Here is an 11,503-nt window from a genome sequence, read left to right as displayed (position 1 = left end):
GGTGCTACCCATTATCCAAGTAACTGGCTCTTTAAATTCATGCTCAGTAGTAGCAACGATTACTAAAAGCTTCACTTCAAATTATCTTATCTGCTTAGTCTCAGACTTAATTGATCCTTAATTAAAGGTGTTATCATGTAAGAAGGAATCTGGATTCTAGGCACTCTAAGGAAATCAGCCAAAAAGGATGTGTATGAGGTTTGCTTGGCACTGAGAGGCAGCTGACAATTGTTGATATTTTTTTTTAACCGTTCACCTCCTGACTCCTCTGCTTTTTGTATAACTATAGAGCTAGGATTTGTTGTAGCTTTGAGGTCTGTGAAATTGAAGCCATTCTTAGTTTGCAGATAACCATCATGAGAATGTCCTTTGATCACGGTGAAACCTGGCAGAGCAACAATGAAGAAGGATATTGGCCATGAGGCATTGTGTTAGGTAAAGCCCATCATGGAGGGGAAGGCATGGAGATGGGAGTATGAAGTGGCCTATTGCACTGTGACCACAGTCAGGAAGCAAAGAGAGATGATTACAGGCACTCAACTGGCTTTCTTTTGAAGGCCCAGGCCATGAGATGATGCAGCCCAGATTCAATGTGAGTTCCTTCCTCAGTTATACCTTTCTGGGGACACCGTCAGAATCATACCCAGAGGTGTGTGTCTCCTTGGTGATTCCAAATGTACTTGTATTCACAGTGATGATCATCATAGCTGTGAGACTCAGGGTTTAGATTTGTTTTTTTGCTTGTCTAGAGGATCAAAAGCAGTCACCTCATATCCCTGGTCTTTAATTTCCTTACTCATTATCCACCTATTCTGCAGTATTCTGGAAAGATAGGATTGAATAGCAGAAGTGTCTGTGTCTTTTGCATGACTTTCTATGGTTCCCTAGAAATAACTTTGCTGCTTTCGTAGATTCCTTATGGGGAAATTAAATAGATCCTATATAAACACCCAGCTCATAGGGGTCAGAACGGACACCTTAGCTTTTCACGCAAGTGAGTGTCTACAGAGTGGTGCTAGGATCTAAAGACTCGCTGTAGGATTCATTCCCTACCAAGAACCCACAGGAATCATCATACAATCCTAAGGCTGAAGGAATGGATTAGCAGTTAAGAGCACTGCGCTGGTGGGGAAGAGAGCTGACCACCTAGGAGTGCAAACACCCGAGGCTGCAAGACAGACTGCCACGTCTGCATACCTCAGCCCACATCCCTGGTCCAAGGCAACTGCACAGTGCCTCTGGACAGAGGGATATAGGAACAGACAGCTGCTGGTACCCACGGTTCTGGTCTGTGCCCAGGACTGAGCTGATCCGGCCAAACAGCTTCCTGCACCCAAATCCCATTGGGGAGAGAGCTGGAACATCAGAAGTGTGGATACTCCTGAGAAGACAGAGGAGAATACCCTCTGCCCACAGTCCAGACACAAGAGGGAAACACATAATGTCAACTGTGCCCTCTGGGTGCAAGAACCTACACGAGCAATCAGGGGCAGGACCCTTTGATTCCTGCTCATGCCCAGAGCTGGAAGACAGTCTCCAGGAGCGCTGCCACAGCTGAGAGCAGAGCACCTGTTCTCAGGAAAGGCTGAAAGAAAACAGGAAAACAGTTCTACAGCAGTGCTGACACAGAGGCCTACAGCAGGGCCAAGTCACTCCCAGAAACAGCAAGACAAACAAACACCAGAGACAAACCAATGGCTAGAGGCAAGTGCAGGAACCTAATCAACAGAAACCAAGACTGCTTGGCATCATCAGAGCCCAGTACTCCCACCAAAGAAAATACTGGATATCCAAACACACCAGAAAAGTAAGATTTGGATTTGAAATCACATTTTTGGTAATGATGGAGGACTTTAAGTAAGAAATAAAGAACTCCTTTTGAAGGGTTGGGGATTTAGCTCAGTGGTAGAGCGTTTGCCTAGCAAGCACAAGGTCCTGGGTTTGGTACCCAGCTCCGAAAAAAAGAAAAGAAAAAAAAGAACTCCTTTAGAGAAATGCAGGAAAACACAAGTAAACAAGTAGAAGCCCTTAGAGAGGAAACACAAAACTCCCTGAAAGAATTACAGGAAAACACAACCAAACAGGTGGAGGAATTGAAAATAGAAATAGAAGCAATAAAGAAAGCCCAAAGGGAGACAACCGTGGATGTAGAAAACCAAAGGAAAGAGACGAGGAGCCGTAGATACAAGCATCACCAACAGAATACAAGAGATAGAAGAGAGAATCTCAGGGGCAGAAGATACCATAGAAAACATCGACACAACTGTCAAAGATAAAGTAAAATGCAAAAAGCAAATAGTCCATAACATACAGGAAATCCAGGACAAAATGAGTAGATCAAACCTAAGGATAATAGGTATAGAAGAAAGTGAAGACTCCCAAATTAAGGGGCCAGTAAATATATTCAACAAAATTTTAGAAGAAAACTTCCCTAACCTAAAGAAAGAGATGCCCATAAACATACAAGAAGCCTACAGAACTCCAAATAGATTGGACCAGAAAAGAAATTCCTCCCATCACACAACAGTTAAAACACCAAATGCACAAAACAAGAAAGAATATTAAAAGCAGTAAGGGAAAAGGGTCAAGTGACATATAAAGGCAGACCTATAAGAATTACACCAGACTTCTCACCAGAGACTATGAAAGCCAGAAGATCCTGGACAGATGTCATACAGACCTTAAGAGAACACAAATGCCAGCCCAAGTTACTGTATTCAGCAAAACTTTCAATTAACATAGATGGAGAAACCAAGATATTCCATGACAAAACCAAATTTATGCAATATCCTTCTACAAATCCATCCCTACAAAGGATAATAGATGGAAAACTTGAACACAAGGAGAGAAACTACACCATACAGGAAGCAAGAATATAGTTTCCTTGCAATGAAACAAAAAGAGAGACAAACAAACATAATTCCACCTCTAACAACGAAAATAACAGGAAGCAACAATCACTATTCCTTAATATTTCTCAACATCAAAGGACTCAATTCCCCAATAAAAAGACATAGACTAACAGACTGGATACATAAAGAGGACCCAGTATTTTGCTGCATACAGGAAACACACCTCAGAGACAAAGACAGAGACTACCTCAGAGCAAATGGCTGGAAAATAATTTTCCAAGCAATGGCTGGAAGAAAAAAGCTGGAGTTGCCATTCTAATATCAAATAAAATCGACTTTCAAAAAAGAGTGTTAAGAAAGATAAGGAAGGACACTTCATATTCATCAAAGGAAAAATCCACCAAGATGAACTCTCAATCCTACAAACCTATGCTCCAAATACAAGGGCACCTACATTCATAAAAGAAACCTTACTAAAGCTCAAAGCACACATTGCACCTCACACAATAATAGTAGGAGATTTCAACTCCCCACTCTCATCACTGGACAGATCATGGAAACAGAAATGAAACAGAGACATAGACTAACAGAAGTTATGAACCAATTGGATTTAACAGATATTTACAGAACATTCCATCCTAAAACAAAAGGATATACCTTCTTCTCAGCACCTCATGGAACTTTCTCCAAAATTGACCATGTAATCAATCACAAAACAGGCCTCAACATATACAGGAAGATAGAAATAATTCCATGAATCCTATCAGATCACCATGCACTAAGACTTGTCTTCAATAACAACAATAATGACAGAAAACCCACATATACATGGATATTGAAAAATGTTCTACTCAACGACAACTTGGTCAAGGAAGAAATAAAGAAAGAAATTAAAGACTTTTAGAATTTAATGGAAATGAAGATACAACATTCCCAAACTTATAGGACACAATGAAAGCGGTACTAAGAGGAAAACTCATAGCTCTGAGTGCCTGAAAAAAGAAACTGGAGAGAGCATATGTCAGCAACTTGACAGCACACCTTAAAGCTCTAGAACAAAAAGAAGCAAATACACCCAAGAGGAGTAGAAGGCAGGAAATAATCAAACTCAACCAAGTAGAAATGAAAAGGACTATACAAAGAATCAACAAAAGCAGGAGCTGGCGCTTTGAGAAAGTCTACAAGATAGATAAACCCTTAGCCAGACTAACCAGAGGTCACAGAGAGAGTATCCAAATTAAGAAAATCAGAAATGAAAAGGGAGACATAACAACAGAATCTGAAGAAATTAAAGAAAAATCATCAGATCCTACGACAAAACCTACATTCAACAAAACTGGAAAATCGGGAGGAAATGGCCAATTTTCTAGACAGATACCAGGTACCATAGTTAAATCATGAGTAAATAAATCATCTAAAAAACCCATAACTCCTAAAGAAATAGAAGCAGTTATTAAAAGTCTCCCTACCAAAAAGAGCCCAAGTCCGGATGGGTTCAGTGCAAAATTCTATCAGACCATCATAGAAGACCTCATACCAATACTGTCTAAACTATTCCACAAAATTGAAATAGACAGAGCACTACCAAATTCCTTCTATGAAGCCACAATTACTCTTATACCAAAACCACACAAAGACCCAACAAAGAAAGAGAACTTCAGACCAATTTCTGCTATGAGTATCAATTCAAAAATACTCAATAAAATTCTTGCAAACCGAATCCAAGAACACATCAAAACGATCATCCATCATGATCAAGTAGGCTTCATCCCAGGGATACAGGGATAGTTTAATATATGAAAACCATCAATGTAATCCACTATATAAACAAACTCAAAGATAAGAACAACATGGTCATTTCATTAGATGCTGAGAAAGCATTTGACAAAATTCAACACCCCTTCATGAAAAAAGTCCTGGAAAGATCAGGAATTCAAGGCCCATATCTAAACACAGTAAAAGCAATATACAGCAAACCAGTAGCTAACATCAAACTAAATGGAGAGAAACTTGAAGCAATCCCACTAAAATCAGGAACTAGACAAGGCTGCCTACTCTCTCCCTATTTATTCAATATAGTACTCAAAGTCCTAGCCAGAGCAATCAGACAGCAAAAGGAGGTCAAAGGGATACAAATTGGAAGGGAAGATATCAAAATATCACTATTTGCAGATGATATGATAGTGTACTTAAATGACCCCAAAAGTTCCTCCAGAGAACTACTTAACCTGATAAACAACTTCAGCAAAGTGATGGGCTATAAAATTAACTCAAACAAATCAGTAGCCTTCCTCTACTCAAAGGATAAACAGGTTGAGAAAGAAATTAAGGAAATGACACCTTTCACAATAGTCCTAAATAACATAAAATATTTTGTGTGACTTTAACCAAGCAAGTGGAAGATCTGTATGACAAGAACTTCAAATCTCTGAAGAAAGAAATTGAGGAAGATCTCATAAGATGGAAAGATCTTCCATGCTCATGGATTGGCAGGATTAATATAGTAAAGATGGCCATTTTGCCAAAAGCAATCTACAAATTCAATGCAATCCCCATCAAAATTCCTCTCAATTCTTTATAGAGATAGAAAGAGCAATTTGCAAATTCATTTGGAATAATAAAAAAACACAGGATAGTGAAAACTATACTCAACAATAAAAGAACTTCTGGGGGAATCACCATCCCTGACTTCAAGCAGTATTATAGAGCAATAGTCATAAAAACTGTATGGTATTGGTACAGAGACAGGCAGGTAGATCAGTGGAACAGAATTGAAGACCCAGAAATGAACCCACACACCTATAGCCACTTGATCTTTGACAAAGGAGCTAAAACCATCCAATGGAAGAAAGATAGCATTTTCAACAAATGGTGCTGGTTCAACTGGAGGTCAGCATGTAGAAGAATGCAAATCAATCCATTCTTATCACCATGTACAAAGCTTAAGTCCAAGTGGATCAAGGACCTCCACATCAAACTAGATGCACTCAAACTAATAGAAGAAAAAGTGGGGAAGAGTCTCAAACACATGGGCACTGGAGAAAATTTCCTGAACAGAACACCAATGGCTTATGCTCTAAAATCAAGAATCGACAAATGGGACCTCATAAAACTGCAAAGCTTTTGTAAAGCAAAAGAAACTGTCATTAGGACAAAACGGCAACCAACAGATTGGGAAAAGATCTTTACCAATCCTACATCTGATAGAGGGCTAATATCCAAAATATACAAAGAACTCAAGAAGTTAAACTTTAGAGAGCCAAATCACCCTATTAAAAATGGGGTACAGAGCTAAACAAAACAGTCTCAGGTGAGGATTATTGAATGGCCAAAAAGCACCTAAAGAAATGTTCAACATCCTTAGTCATCAAGGAAATGCAAATCAAAACAACCCTGAGATTCCACCTCACACCAGTCAGAATGGCTAAGATAAAATATCTCAGGTGACAGCAGATGCTGGTGAGGATGTGGAGAAAAAGGAACACTCCTCTGTTGTTGGTGGCATTGCAAACTGGTACAACCACTCTGGAATCAGTCTGGAGGTTCCTCAGAAAATTGGACATTGCACTACCTTAGGACCCAGCTATACCTTTCTTGGGCATATAACCAAAATATGCTCCAACATACAACAAAGACACATGCTCCACTATGTTCATAGAAGCCTTATTTATAATAGCTAGAAGCTGGAAAGAACCCAGATGCTCTTCAACAGAGGAATGGATTAAAAGAATGTGGTACATCTACACAATGGAGTACTACTCAGCTATCAAAAATGATGACTTCATGAAATTCATAGGCAAATGGAATGAAGTAGTAAATATCATCCTGAGTGAGGTTTCTCAATCACAGAAAAACACACTTGGTATGCACTCACTGATAAGTGGATATAAGCCAAAAAGCTCAAATTACTCAAGATGCAATCTACAGATCACAGAAAGCTCAAGAAGAAGGATAACCAAAATGCAGATGCTCTTACTCCTTCTTAAAAGGGGGAAATATTCATAGGAGGGGATATTGAAGCAAAGTTTAGAGCAGTGTGACTCAAGGAATGGCCATTCAGAGCCTGACACACATGTGGTCTGTATATATATATACAGGCACCAAAACTAGATAAGATTGATGGAGCTAAAAAATGCAGGCGGAAAGGGACTAGATATAGATCTCTCCTGAGAGATGCATCTAGAGCACGTCCAATACAGAGGTCAATGCTAGCAGCAAATCATCAAACTGAGAATAGGACCCCCTTAGGGGGAATTAGAGGAAGGATTGAAAGAGTTGAAGGAGCTTGCAACCCCATCAAATCAACAATGCCAACTAACCAGAGCTTCCAGGGACTAAACCACTACTGAAAGACTATACATGGACTGACCCAGGGCTCCAACTGCACAGGTAGCAGAGAATAGCCTTGTTGGGGCACCAGTGGAAGGGGAAGCCCTTGGTCTTGCCAAGGTTGGACCCCCCAGTGCAGGGGAATATAGGGGAGGGCAATAAGGGGGATGTATAGGGGGAATACCCATATGGGGGAGGGGGAGGGGAGGGAATGGGGGTTTATGGACAGAAAACCGGGAAGGGGAATAATCTCTGAAATGTATGTAAAGGAATATATAATAAATTTAAAAGAAAAAGAGCACTGTGCTCTTCAGAAGATCCAGGATCAGTTCTCAGCATCCAGGTTAAATGACTATAACTTTCTGTACCTCTCACTCTGACTCTATGTCTCCTTCTGGACACTGTTAACACTGCACCCTTGTACACACACACACACACACACACACACACACACACACACACACACACATATTTAAAAAACAAATGTTTAAAATCTAATATGACATTTAGCATTACCCAGTGAAGTAGCTTTAGTCTTACTCTTGTTGAACTGTTTGGTTTGAGCGTGTCAGAGTCATCCATAGAGACAATACTTATAAAACCAGTAATTAAAATAGGAAATAGCTGCTATAACCATTAGGCAAACCTGATGTCTAACACTTGATGCTCAGCATGCATATATGGCACAAATCGCCAACTATTTATATCATTAAAACATTTCAGCTATAGAATCTGGAAAGCATTGCTATGATAAAAGGAACACAGAGGCTTTGGGACCATGCAGCTGAGCTAGGGTAAGGGTAAAAACGTGGTTCATTTCAGCCATGTAAGCTTTTGTGCAGATTGTGACAGTAACTTGAGGGTAGGGGGGCCTTGACTGGTGATATATGCTTGTCATCCCTGTACTCTTGATGCTGAAGCAGGTGAATGGTGACTTTGAGAGCAGTAGGAGCCTTAGCCTGGGAGCTCAGACCTCATCCCTGGGACAGAAGAGAAGTGAGAGGATGTTCATTGCTAGAGATTCAGTGACTTGAGGGTTTCTTAACAACTCCTGTAATCTCAAGGATGGAGGACACTAGGAGGCCAGGAGATAGACTTAGGAGTGTGGAAATGACCATGTACCCCCTTTTAAATTTCTGAGTCCAAAATGGGCTTTGAGAATCGCAAGCATCAGACTTGACCTTAACATATGTTGACTTAAGTTGTAAATCAATCAATCAACCAATCAACTAACCAATCAATCAATTAATCTCTGGCCTGGCTCCTAAATCAATCAATCAATCTATCTATCTATCTATCTATCTATCTATCTATCTATCTATCTATCTATCTATCTATCTATCTATCTATCTCTGGCCTGGCTCCACTATGACCTTAAATCCTCACCCCAATAGCTTCTCAGACAGAAAAGGAGCCCCAGCCATGTCTGTTCCTCTTTGGAAGAGATTCCCGAGTTGGTGACATGATTTGTGGTGGAGCCACAGGGGGCCAAGCTGGCAGTGTGTTTACCTGCACTCATCCCCTTTTTATAGACAGAAGATTTGAGGAGGGGTTGCATTGAGCTGACAGATAGGAAAGCAGACCCTGTGTGCAGGCACTTTAACTTATTTCACAGCTAATACAGCATCTGGGGCACATTTTCCTACTTTTATGCCAATTTTTATGTGTTTCTGCCACACGGTCGGAAGCCAGGATCATAAAGAAGAAGGAAAATGGTGCAAAAAATATGAACGTAAATAAGCACATTCTGTTTTAATGCTCCCAGGAGCACCGAGGCCAGCATGTTTATGAATGAGAGAGAGAGAGAGAGAGAGAGAGAGAGAGAGAGAGAGAGAGAGAGTCCCATTGTGTCCTAGAACAGCAAACAAATGAAATGAAGGTTATGAGTTGAGGGAAGATACAGACGTGTGTAGTCTAGAACTTAGTATTTATTGCTCAAATGACCTGGTATCAATCACCACTCTTCTGTGGTTCTCTGACTCGCTTGTGACAGATAAAACTTGTGTTCTATACTCTCTGTGTTCCTAATTCTACAATTCTGTCATCTAATACCAGGGACAACCAACCAGCTGCAGACATTCTGATTTTGTTTCAGGGTATAGAAGGCTAATCTCCTCCCTGTTAGGTACACTGGTCTCCATACTGTTAGGAAACTGATGGACACTTTTATTAAACACTGAGTCATGTAGCTTTAGTTCTAATTTGTACAAAGTAATTAATAGATAGCATTCACTGCTGGGGATTCCCAGAATAGATAGCTACTATTTATATACATCTGTTTACACTAACTAGCAAAAATGTTATTCACTTTAGTAGAAGATAAAATGTGGTGATTTGGGTTAAATATAACTTCTTAAATGTTTTCCATAAATAGCTTTTTATGTAGGCAAGAGCTTAGGAATTTAAAGCACAAACTTCTCTATCAGACTCAAAGTTGAGTTCAGAGTCTTTAAGGAAAGTTGCATTCAGGGCTAGAGAGATGCCTCCGTTGCTAAAAATCACTTGCTGTTCTAGAGAATACTAGTTATGTTTCCAGCACCCACATTGGATGGCCCCAAACTGTCAGTAGCTCTAGCTCCAGGGGATTTGACACCACTAGCTTCCATGGGCACCCACCTTCACTGATTTGCACATACCCACAGACAGACAGACAGACACCCATCTACACAATTAAAAAAAACATTAAACTAAAAGTTGTACTCAGAAAAAAACATTTCTTTAACTACAAGCTTGGAGGAATCACAATACCTGCCTTGTCAATTGATTAGCAAGATTCCATGGGTAGGGACAAAGCATTTGCCGAGGCGTTCAGCATGAGTGCTAAATAATTCTTAGACAGTGAGAAACACAGGGTAAAAATAGGTCAGTGAGTTTGAAGTGGGCCTTAAAGCAATATTTGAACACGAATAAGGAAGCAGATGTGGCGGCACCCACCTGTCATCATAGCACCAGGGAGGTGAAAACTGAAGGACCGTGCAGTAAAGGTTAACCTGGAATACGGAGTGAGTCCTGTCCTACTTGTTAGTTTCTGTGGATGCACGACGAGTCAGAGCCAACTGCCCACCATTTCATGGAGTGTGGCTTTATGCTTCCTCCTATGAAGACACTGGATCTGTGCCCCCACCCCTTGAGCACCGCTGGTCTTAACACTTGCTTTGACAGATAGGAATTAACAGCAATGTTGTCATGACCATGTCAAACATATGTTTCCAAAACTTCATGTTTCTATCACGTTTCCTTCCCCAGAACCAGGCCACACTAGTCAAGGAGATCTATGGAGTCGTATGCAGTACCACAATAAGTCAGTCATACTAAGCATGTCTAGGTCATAGGCTAGAGTAACCTCATTGGTGTCAACTGGTTTCAGATGCATGGGTGGGCCAGCATTCCATCCCATCCCAGATCTGAACAGAGCCATCCAGGAAACCCATAGACTATGGGATAATCATACCTGATTTCTTTCACATCATATAGATTCAGGTTATTTTGTTACACAGCAATAGCTAACAGATTTACAATGATACTGATAGCAGGGGTAGCAAGAGAAAACTGTGGAGGAAGTGAGACCAAAAAGAAAAGACTGGGGCAAAGGTCAGTTAGTAAATTCTTGCTCTGCAAATGTGAGGATCTGAGTTTAAGAACCCACCCACACAGAAAAGCTGGGTGTGGCCTGAGTTTGTAAACCCAGCAAGGGGGAGCAGAGACGGGAAGATCCTAGGGACTTGATGGGCAGCTCAAGGCTAGTGAGACATATTATATTAAGACATGAGAGCAGGGCTGTCTGTGAGAAGTCTTACCTAAGTACAGATGCCTGCTGTAAAACCTGACTGTCCAAGTTTGACCAGAGTCCACGTGGAGGAAGGAAAGACCTGACATTTGCAACTTCTGCCCTCCACCAGCATATTGTGGCATGCACGCACCTGCTTCTCATAGAAATAAATAAATGTTAAATGCTTAAAAAAATTAAGGTAGCCATACCTGAAAAATGACATGACATGGACTTGGACTTCTATAACTTTAATTTTTTCAAAATCTATTTTTAATGATGGCTCTTAAATGCTTTAACCTCCCTGCTAGCCCACCACCCACCAGAGGAAGTGGAAAAGAAAGGATATGGGGGAAGGGGACCTGTTTAGAAATGGTTCTTTGGAGCAACACCCATCTGTGTTGTCTGGAAATCAACAGTTCAGGTCACAGGCAGCAGCGACAGCTTGATCTTCTTGCAAACACTTCACGGCTACATCAGCAGTCCAGTTCGGCATAGTCGGGATAGCAAACATGAATCAGCAATGGTGGTACTACCTAGCAGAACCACCCTGACC

The sequence above is a fragment of the Rattus norvegicus genome, chromosome 10 (genome assembly GCF_021556685.1).
Source record: "Rattus norvegicus strain SHRSP/BbbUtx chromosome 10, alternate assembly SHRSP_T2T, whole genome shotgun sequence".
Taxonomy (NCBI): domain Eukaryota; kingdom Metazoa; phylum Chordata; class Mammalia; order Rodentia; family Muridae; genus Rattus; species Rattus norvegicus.
This window is presented reverse-complemented; position numbering follows the sequence as displayed.